The sequence below is a fragment of the Centroberyx gerrardi genome, chromosome 10, assembly GCF_048128805.1.
Source record: "Centroberyx gerrardi isolate f3 chromosome 10, fCenGer3.hap1.cur.20231027, whole genome shotgun sequence".
Classification (NCBI taxonomy): domain Eukaryota; kingdom Metazoa; phylum Chordata; class Actinopteri; order Beryciformes; family Berycidae; genus Centroberyx; species Centroberyx gerrardi.
The window spans coordinates 23,416,687-23,426,686 of NC_136006.1; positions in this window are offsets into that span (position 1 = coordinate 23,416,687).

Consider the following 10,000-nt stretch of genomic DNA (forward strand, 5'->3'; position numbering starts at 1 on the left):
GAACCAATCAGCAGTGAAATTGATAACCTGCAAGTAGGTTCACAGCTGTAGTGGCTTTGGTTGGCTTTTTTCTTCAGGAGACATTGCTTGCATATTAATCAATAACCAATGTCTTCTGTGGGGAATCAAGCTTTTATAAAGTTTTAGTGCAGATGTCATCAGTCAGCGTTATTGATCACGAATACCCAATGGACATTTTTGTTGTTGTAAATACTCGGAGGGGGATGACATTTACAGGTGGCTGGATAGAGTCCTGCTTGAAGCTGATTGGCTTTCACTTTATTGAGTCAGGCCAATTTCTCGCTCAGGTTGACAAACTTCGTCTCAATTCTCACCGCTCAGAGCGAAGTTGCATCCATCTCGCTCCGTTTGCCTTCTTCCATTGACTTTGCATGCATCTGCACTTTTAGGGTTAAACCAACAGCTTGGCTCAATAGCATATTTACATTAACTCTGCGCTAAAGAAGCTCCTCAAGTATAAGTTTCACATAATTAATGGATAATTACATGGTACTATTGTTGTGTCAAGCCAGCATAAGCGAGCAGGCTAGACAGATGTTTAGGACTTGCAATAAGGACTGGCTTGTAATTTCAACCTTCAGTATTGCTTTTCTGGCAAAAAATGACAAATGACCACCTATGCCCTAATCACTTTCAAAGATCCTAGCCACCAAAAGCTGATGTGATGGATACCTTGCTCAGCTCCACATTTGCATTCCATTTTGCACAATTTCAAAACAACACAGATGCCAATTTGAAAATGAAGACCTTTTTTAGTTAAAGAAATGTTAGCTGTTTTGGAGATCCAAGATTTTCCTCTCTAATTCCTCTGATTTGTAATTTGATATTTCCTTGCAACACACAAATAAAACACATTTGAAGATGCTGTGAATGTAATGCCATAATACTACAGGAAGTAAGAACCCCCTTTGTAGGAGTGGATTCAATATGTTAGCGGAACGGCTACATATTTTGGCCCACAATCATAGGGCCCATGTGGTGTGTGGGCATGTGCATGTGTGTGTGTGTGTGTGTGTGTTTATTTCTCTCTGCATACCTATGTGTGTTTCTTCCTGCCTGGATGTGTTAGTTAGTTATGTGCCATCAGAGAGTGTTTTGCCAGGCTGTAAAACTTAATGCTGTTGGTGCATCTTGTCTGGGTTTAGCTCTGCTGGTTTGGGGCCGAACTCCCCCCGCCGCCACCCCTTAACATCTGTTGGGTTGTAAGGAGACTCCTCCAGGCCAGGCTTTTCACCAATAAATAACTCTAAATTGGCCCATATCTCTTCATAGTTTAATGAGGAAGATGGAGAGAGAGGGGGGAGAGAAAGAGAAGGCGGGGTGGGGAGGAAGAGAGGCCTGATGCTTGCTCCACTTTCTCATTGATGCACAATTCTTGCACTGAAGTTGATGTTAAACTCATGGAGTCAAGAGGTTTAAAGGAATAATCCACAGCTTTTAAAATAAATAAATGTCCTTTTTGCTACTCTCTATTGCTGATTGATATGACAAAACTGTGATTCAACCCATACCCAGTTCATGATTGCTTTTATATTTACTGTGTTAAACCCCTGGTGTTGGACAGGCAGCCTTGCAAGCCACATGAGTGAATTTATAGAAGCCATATCTTCTATTAATTCAGAATTCAAGGGCATAAATGCATTAAAAGACTAACAAATTACAGTGCTGCAGGCTTCTGTTGGATATGTTTTCACTCTTCTTCAGTACATCACATACAAATGGTAAACATTGCACGTGGCGCACTGTGTCTATGTCAAATGACACGTTCTGATTGGTTTGAGCATTTAGTATAACGCAAGGCAGCAACGACCTGAGTGAAATCGCTGTCAGGTAGAGGGAGGCAAGACGTCTTGCAGTGTGATCAACTCGCAGGGTTTGTCTGGCTCGTGCGGCTATCAGGTAGATGTTTGGGAAAAATCCTCTGCTGCACAGGAAGTAATGCGTTTTATTTTTTCAGCAGCAACACCAGCAGTTTGTTTGGAATGAACAGAAGAAGAACTGGGTAGTTAGCATGAGCAGCGATAGCCATCATGGCTGAACAGACAAAGAAAAGAGAAACTCAAACTGCATCAACAGAAAATCCAAGGAGAAAGACGTGACAGTACTGGGCACACTGCAATTCGTGCTTAACACCAAAAATGCAGACAAAAAAAAGTCATATAAGAACAGTGAGGATTAGGTGAAAGAGATGTGGATACATTTCATGCCAATGTTCAGCTTTTAACAGATTTATCAGATACTGTGTATATCCTTATATGAGAAAGCTCCTTTCTCTGAATAACAGTACACCTACATTTTTTTGATTTGATATATTGATTTTCTCAATGTAACAGCTTGGCAGCCTTTCAATACACACTGCAAACTTTATGATGTGGCATTCTGATGTCCCAGTACTGTATATTACCAGACACACTGCTCCCCTTGACACCATAATCAAATGTGACTTTTGACGGTGCCTTTCAAATTGCCTGCCTGTGTCTTACCAGTTATGCTGTGACAATGCAGATTTGCACATTGATGATTTCTTTCTCTTCCAGAATATAGAACCAATATAGAATATAGAAACAATTTCTGTGTGTGTGTGTGTGTGTGTGTGAGCAGTTAGCGAGGTATTGTTCAGTATCTGCTATCATTGGTAGCCGCTCAATATGGAGGAGGCGTTGCTTCTTATACCCATGAAGTGGATCCTGTCTGTTATCCTTCGACCTGCCACTGTTTTCATCCTGTGTGTATGCAACAATGTGGCTGCCAATTAGGCACTTATGTAACTGACTGACTCAATATCTGACTGCATTAATAGTGTTTATGTCCTTTGTATGCTTGTATTTATGTGGACATAAATAAATATTTTATCTGTGTGCGTGCAGCAGCCAATGTCATTATTGTCATTAGCATTGGGGTTGCTATCATTGTTGTTGTTGCTATTAAACATTTTCCTATGTAGAAGTTGGTGACATCAGATGATGACATACTGGGATAAGATACAAGCCATACTGTGTGTATGTGTGTGTGTGTGTGTGTGTGTGGGTGCACGTGTGTATGCAAGTGCATACCCACCCATTTAAATGTGATCACACTACATTTTTAGATCTAATGCGATAGGGTGTGATGACATCGGCATAGCAATGACTTTCCCCCGGCAGATATGTGCAGAGGAGAGGATTTTTCCTGTAAAATGATGAGATCATCCCCCCAACAAAGAACTCCTGCTCCAGTCTAACATGTTTTATTCAGAGATGACATCATATTACTGGAAGACTTAGTTTCCCTCTTAAATAAAGGTCACATGATGCAGGAGCTCGCTGAGATCAGGGGGTGTGTGAGGAAAAAACGGCAGAATTCGGCAGTCTTGAAAAATGTTGCTCCTCCAAACTCAAATTGGAGCGGTCGCTGCAATTTCCAGTTTGTGCCTTTAGTGATTTTCTCTGTTTCTGAAATTCTGTGAACCAGCAACCTCTCCTTATCGCACATGTCCTCCCACATGGTAGAATACACACACACACACACACACACACACACACACACACACACACACACACCAGTTATGAGCTTACCAAACCAATAAACACTACAGAGACACACATGCACAATAACACTAGCCCCTCTGAAACTCTCGGCTGTGTAGTCTGAAAGAAAAAGCTCTCAAACTGCTTTCCGCCTCCTCACCTCCTGTCTCCGCACTCTATCTCCATCCGTCCCTCGTTCCTCCCTCCTCCTCCTTTCCCTCTTCCATACCAGTCTCTCCTCCCTCGTTGTGGGCTGCTGGCAGAGAAACACAGGAGTATCTCCTGGGAATGAAAAGTTGTGAAAAGCTCCCTCTTGGCCTTGTAATGTGTGTGTGAGTGCGTGCGTGTGTGTGTGAGTGTGTGTGTGTGTGTGTGTGTGTGTGTGTGTGTCTTAGATGGAGAGATGGGAGGAGAGAGGAAAGGAGAAGAGGATGGGAGAGAGGAGGAAAGTGAAAGACTATCACTTCACCTGATCTTAACTCAACCCAAATCACTCTCTTTCTGTCTCTCTCTCTCTTACACACACACACACACACACACACACACACACACACACACACGCACAGGCCCCTACAGTGTTGGGGAAGCTACTTTGAAAGTCTAGTTTTACCAGCCACCAGTTACTTCACTTCGGAAGCTATACAGCAAAGCTTCCCTCTAGAGAAATACAGCTTTGTTAACTAAAGTTACATGGAAAAAGTAGTTCAAATTACTTTGTAAAAAAAAAAAAAATCATATCAACATCTGCAATCTCATATAAGACAAAACCACATGACTGAAAAAATGCTGCTGCTGCTGCTGCTGCTGCTGGAAACACTGTGTTATATCAATCGTCGATAGAGAGAGGCAAAATAGAAAATTGATATGAAAATGTTGTCAATTATGACTCAACCAGCTGTACGTGTGTGTGTGTGTGTGTACAGCTGTGTCTTGGTTGATGTACAGTTGTGCACTGTAGCCAGTAATGGGTCATTGGTATACAGTCCAAGCCTCAGTGCCTCACAGTCCTGGCTAGAGGCCTTAATTGCAAAAAGGCTGTTCATTCACTGTGAAGATGAGTTCTGTTACAAGCCCATTACCAGAGGGGTAGAGCGTCGTTAGGATTACTGAACAGGACTATTCAGTGGTAATGCTCTTCTCTTCTCTTCTCTTCTCTTCTCTTCTCTTCTCTTCTCTTCTCTTCTCTTCTCTTCTCTTCTCTTCTCTTCTCTTCTCTTCTCTTCTCTTCTCTTCTCTTCTCTTCTCTTCTCCCCTAAACTATGTGTAAAATAATGGCTATGTTTACATGCACAGATAATTGCTTTCTTAACCTGGTTACTAACCTGGTTTTGTTTTCAATGCATGTAAACATCATAACTGGGTTAGAATAACCAGATAAGCTCAGACTCTGATTATGAGAAATGTGGTTAAGATGCCTAGCTTACTCCCATATTAAACAGCTTACTGTGGCAGAGAAACATCCTACTGCTTTCACTTTTGGTTTTCACCATCTGCGCAAGTCAGACTCGCAGAGCATCATGGGTACATTTTGATATCAACAAAAAACATGGTAACAAGCAATACTTATTATCACTATTGCTTTTGGGATCATCATTTCTTTCCCCTGTATTCATAGTATTCTGTTACATCACCACACGGCCATCTTGGTAGGAAAATAGCAGGTGATTGTAATCAAATGACAAACACAGCCAATAAGCTGTGTGTATTGTAAAGCACCATATTGGTAGGAAATACATGTGACATCATGGGAATACTATGAATTAGAAGTAAGCTACTATTGCTCAGTCAAAGAGGAAGGGGGGATATTCTGTTAGTTGGTTAATTCATGGCATCAGGGAGACTCAACCAAAACGTATCAAAGGTCACATAAACAGTGTAACCTGACTAACCTGCCAAATAGCCACTGCTGCTAAAAATGCGACCCTTACAGCTATATTTGAAAGTATAGATTTATTCTTAATGTCTGCACATCCAATGCTCCACACCTCCTCCCTTTCATCCTAACATCCCTCCATCCCATCAGCCCACCACCGTCTCCACAAGCCTCCCAACCGGTGTTCAGCCGGTCGCTTCAGTCGGCCCCGCCGTCACCGGGACAGACCTCAGAGGTCAACTGTAATAAGAACAGCCGTTCTATGTATTGATTCTGCCAGAGGCACGGAGGGCCCGGCCTCGTCCGCCACGGCTAAAGAAATATACGGCAAATTGGATTATGATGATGACCATTTTCCTGGATAATGCCACTTGGTCGGACGCCTCCATCACATTGAATCAGCTCAAGCGGAAAGCAACTACACTGAACACTGCGAGTCAAGTCAATCTTTATTGTCCCAGGAGGGAAATTTGGTAAGCAGCGAGGTTTAAAGACATTTAGGACATTTTGAATTATAGAGCAACAGATACAATTTAAAAATGAAAAAAAATCTATAATTTCAACATAATTTAATATAACATGATGTGATTGGCTGGCTCACAGGATCATGGCTTCAAGGATAGTTCATGACCTTGTCACATGTCGTCTCCAATCTTTCCTGACACTCAACTCTGTAGACTCTGTGGAGGGATTTAGATCAGCAGCAGCATCATGCCCATCTCTGCCTCTACAGTTTCTATTGGCTGAGAAATGGACTGTGCATGGAGTTTCCTTATCTCTCCCCCCTCACCTGGTTATCTGCCTGTCCTATACCGTCTGTCCTCCATTTGAATAAATGCCACAGGTAGTTTGGATTTAATTTTTTCATATCTGCTTGAATACCTGCCACAGGTGTTTTTGATTTTGGCGTAATTTTTTCATATCTGAAAGCTCTGAGGAAGAGTCCATCAGGACATAAAATGACCATCTGCTCTGCATATGTTTCTGTCTCAGATGTATGTGAAGATATATCACACCCACAGCGGTGGCAATATTGGTTAGTTTCATTTTCTGACAAATCATTTCCATGTTGCCCACACACAGCGGGTAATACCCTGATTTCTGCCGATTCCTACCCAGGAAAAAAGATGTGAGCTCTTCCTTGTGCGATAAATTTTGTACGCAATCTTTTTTTTTTTTTGACATGGTGGTGGCTGTAGGTGTCAATGGTAATAATATAAGGTGATATTGCCATGTAGGACTTGAAAAACCTTGTTTTGGAACCTGACTTTGAACAGATATTAAGATATTCATTCACACATTTTCTTCACTAAGAAGTTCGGAGCTTAAATCTCAGCTCAGATCTTCCCCAACACATTTGTCTTCTCCAATGAACTGAATTAACAAATTCTCCTTGGAGTTGACAGTGAGAAGACTCACTGATCCCAGACCGATCCCAAAGTATATCATGAAGTATCATGCTCAATAAATTAAGCTGAATAGTGACAGATGTTTTTATTTGAATATAATCAGTGAGTTAAAAATACCAGCATAGGAGCCGCTGATTATCTTTCAATGATTAGGTCACAAACACTGTAAAAGCACCTACACAAATATGCTGTATATGTATGAGGGAACTGGAATAAGAAGCATCAGCTTAGTGGATTGAAATACGTCTCCAAATCATTTTTAGGCTACTGTGATTTTTGAAGAATCTCAGGTAGGAGCTCATAATTAGCTGAAAAACAGTCTCTCTGAATCCTGTGTGTGTGTGTGTGTGTGTGTGTGTGTGTGTGCATGTGTGTGAATAATAACCTATCACAGCATCCCTACAACACAGTCTCCATTTCCATACAATACTCCCAAATAGCCTATGCATATTATACAGTGGAAGCTGATGCAAACAACAAGTTTCCCAAAATATCATATCATAAATTAGAAAATTACATGTTTATGCTCATCAGTGAAATATATGGATTCATATTATTGTCTCACCGTCATCTTGATAGCACTGTGCTACTAAGTCTTGTTCCCCAACGAATAAACATGATTTTTGGCTGTATAATTACAGCCAATAATAATTCTATATATAATATAGAATTCTATTTGAGACATACGCCGGCAGCCTCAGCATCCGTCAGCCCAGCGGTGACATCTGCAGCGCTTGGTAGTCAAGGACACGTCTATTCACCCATAGGTACCGTGTGTGTGTGTGTGTGTGTATGTGTGCCCACCTGCTGTGATCAACCACAGGCTATAAAATCTGTCCGGATGGAGGGATGGCTGGAGGTTGAAGAAGAGAAAAGAATAAAAAGATATGAAACGGAAGACAGAAAGCTCTTTAATTCCACATGAACCAAGGCAGGAGTGTTATTATTTTTTCATCTGCTGTCATCCCTTGAGATTCCAGCCTTGAAATCTGTGTGCGTGTGTGTGTGTGTGTGTGTGTGTGTGTGTGTGTGCGATCACCTGCTGAGCAGCGCATGGAAACTAGACTAGGATTTTGGCATCAATACTTGGGGCCTGTCTGATAAGCCTGGCCTAAGGGGAGAAACCACACCAAAATAACAACATGGGTCCTGAGAGAGAGAGAGAGAGAGAGAGAGAGAGAGAGAGAGAGAGAGAGAGAGAGAGAGAGAGAGAGAGAGACGAGAGAGAGAGAGAGAGAAAGAGAGAGAGAGAGAGAGAGAGAGAGAGCTTCACTGTCAAGGAACTGAAAAGGGGAGAAAAGAGTAAAGGTTTGAAGAGAGAGCGATGGGAAAAAGAGAAAGAGAGATGACAAGACAGCTAAGTAGAAGTATAGTCAGGCACAGAAGTGTTGAAACAGTATTTATCATTCTAATTCAACACCTACTCCTGGCAAATAAGCCTGTGATAAATCACGTACAGCTAAAAACAGCACTCTGTATCACCAGAGAGACAGGAAGAGCATCAATCCACCGAACCCTAAGCTATGGCAGAGTCCCTGCATCTCATATCATTTACCACTAAAACTTTCAAACCTGATTATTTCCACTACATTTCAATTTATTCAATGTGATAAATTATTAGACGTAGGTCATTAAACTCTCCTCTTAGAGGGAACATTGGTCCTGAATGTTGTGATTTTTTTTATGCCTGTCAGAAGTGCCAGCATCTCCATGTGCTGATGTGTCTAAGAGCCTGTAATATTTTCATTAGGTCCTTGTTGAACTGCCTGTGGTAGTAACCTTTATAGACCAGCTGATGTCCTGGAAGTTACTGATGCTGCTGACACTAGCTTTCACTGTGTTTGCATTGGATGATTGATTTTTCTATTTCATATTTCTCCACAGTTCAAATTGCTTGTGGAAGTGATTAGCTAGCTAGTAGAAGAGTCAAGTTTCCTGGTTTCCTGATGAGGTAATTTGTGTCATTTTATAACATTAGATAATTTTGATTTAGGTTTTGCATGTTGTTTGATGGACTTCGTTGTAAATTGGCGTAATCCTTTGTTGAGGAGGTAACGCTAGCATAGTATGCCTTGTTAAGTGTATTTTAGTGGTAATGTTAGTTGTTACGTTGTAGTAGAGAAGGATTATTGGTGATTTTATTTTATTTTTCATTGTTATTTTCAGGTCAACTGTTGTTTAATGTGTTTTTGTTTGTTAGTGTTCAGCTGTTAGCTGGAGCCGGTCTCCATTGTTGGCTGTCTTTGCTTTGTAGTAATCTGCACGGTTAGCCAAGGCGCTCACACCTAGCAAACACACGCTAGTTTTCACTTGTTTATTTAGATATGGCTTCCAAATAGATCTCTGGGGTTTTTTGCTAGAAAGAAAGAAAGAAAGAAAGAAAGAAAGAGAAAAATCAACAGATAGATACACAGACACACAAATAGATAGATAGTTGAAGAGACAATGGAGTGATGCTAGGAGCCTGGGGGCTTCAAACCCATGCTGAGACGAGGGTTGTCGGCTGGTTCATCTCCCTCATTCCTCCCTTCCTCCCTCCATCCTCCCTCTATCCTTCATCAGTGCTCCCTCCACCCTCCCCATCTTTCTCCCTCTCTTCCTCACCCAACTCCACCTGTCTCTCATCACCCATTTCTACCTCTCTCTTTATTTTTTTTTCACTTTTCTCTCTCTCTTTCTCTCCTTCTGTAGTCCACCTCCAGTCCTCTGGCAGACCTGAGAATGGAAGGACAGAGTGAGAGAGAGAGAGAGAGAGAGAGAGAGAGAGAGTGAGTGAGTGAGTGTGTGTGTGCGTGTGTGTGCGTGTGTGTGTGTGTGTGTGTGTGTGTGTGTGTGTGTGTGGGGGGGGGGGGGGTACTGAATAATTTATCCTGCTCTTCTGCCCGGATTCTGTGGTGAAGCCAGGCAGAAAGAGGACAACATGCAGTGTGTGTGTGTGTGTGTATGTGTATGTGTGTGTGTGTGTGTGTATGTATGTATGTGTGTGTGTGTGTGTAGAAGGAGGGGCAGCAGAGAAGGTCAGACATGCGGGGGGATTTAAAGGGGATTTCTTTCTCCTCCCCTTTAAAAAGATTTAGGGAGACACACTGAAAATGGGTCAAGGAAATGGGTGAAGGTGTACCCCCCCCCCCCCCCAACACACACACATACACACACATAGAGTTAAGGTGGAGGTGTGGAGGCCTATGGGG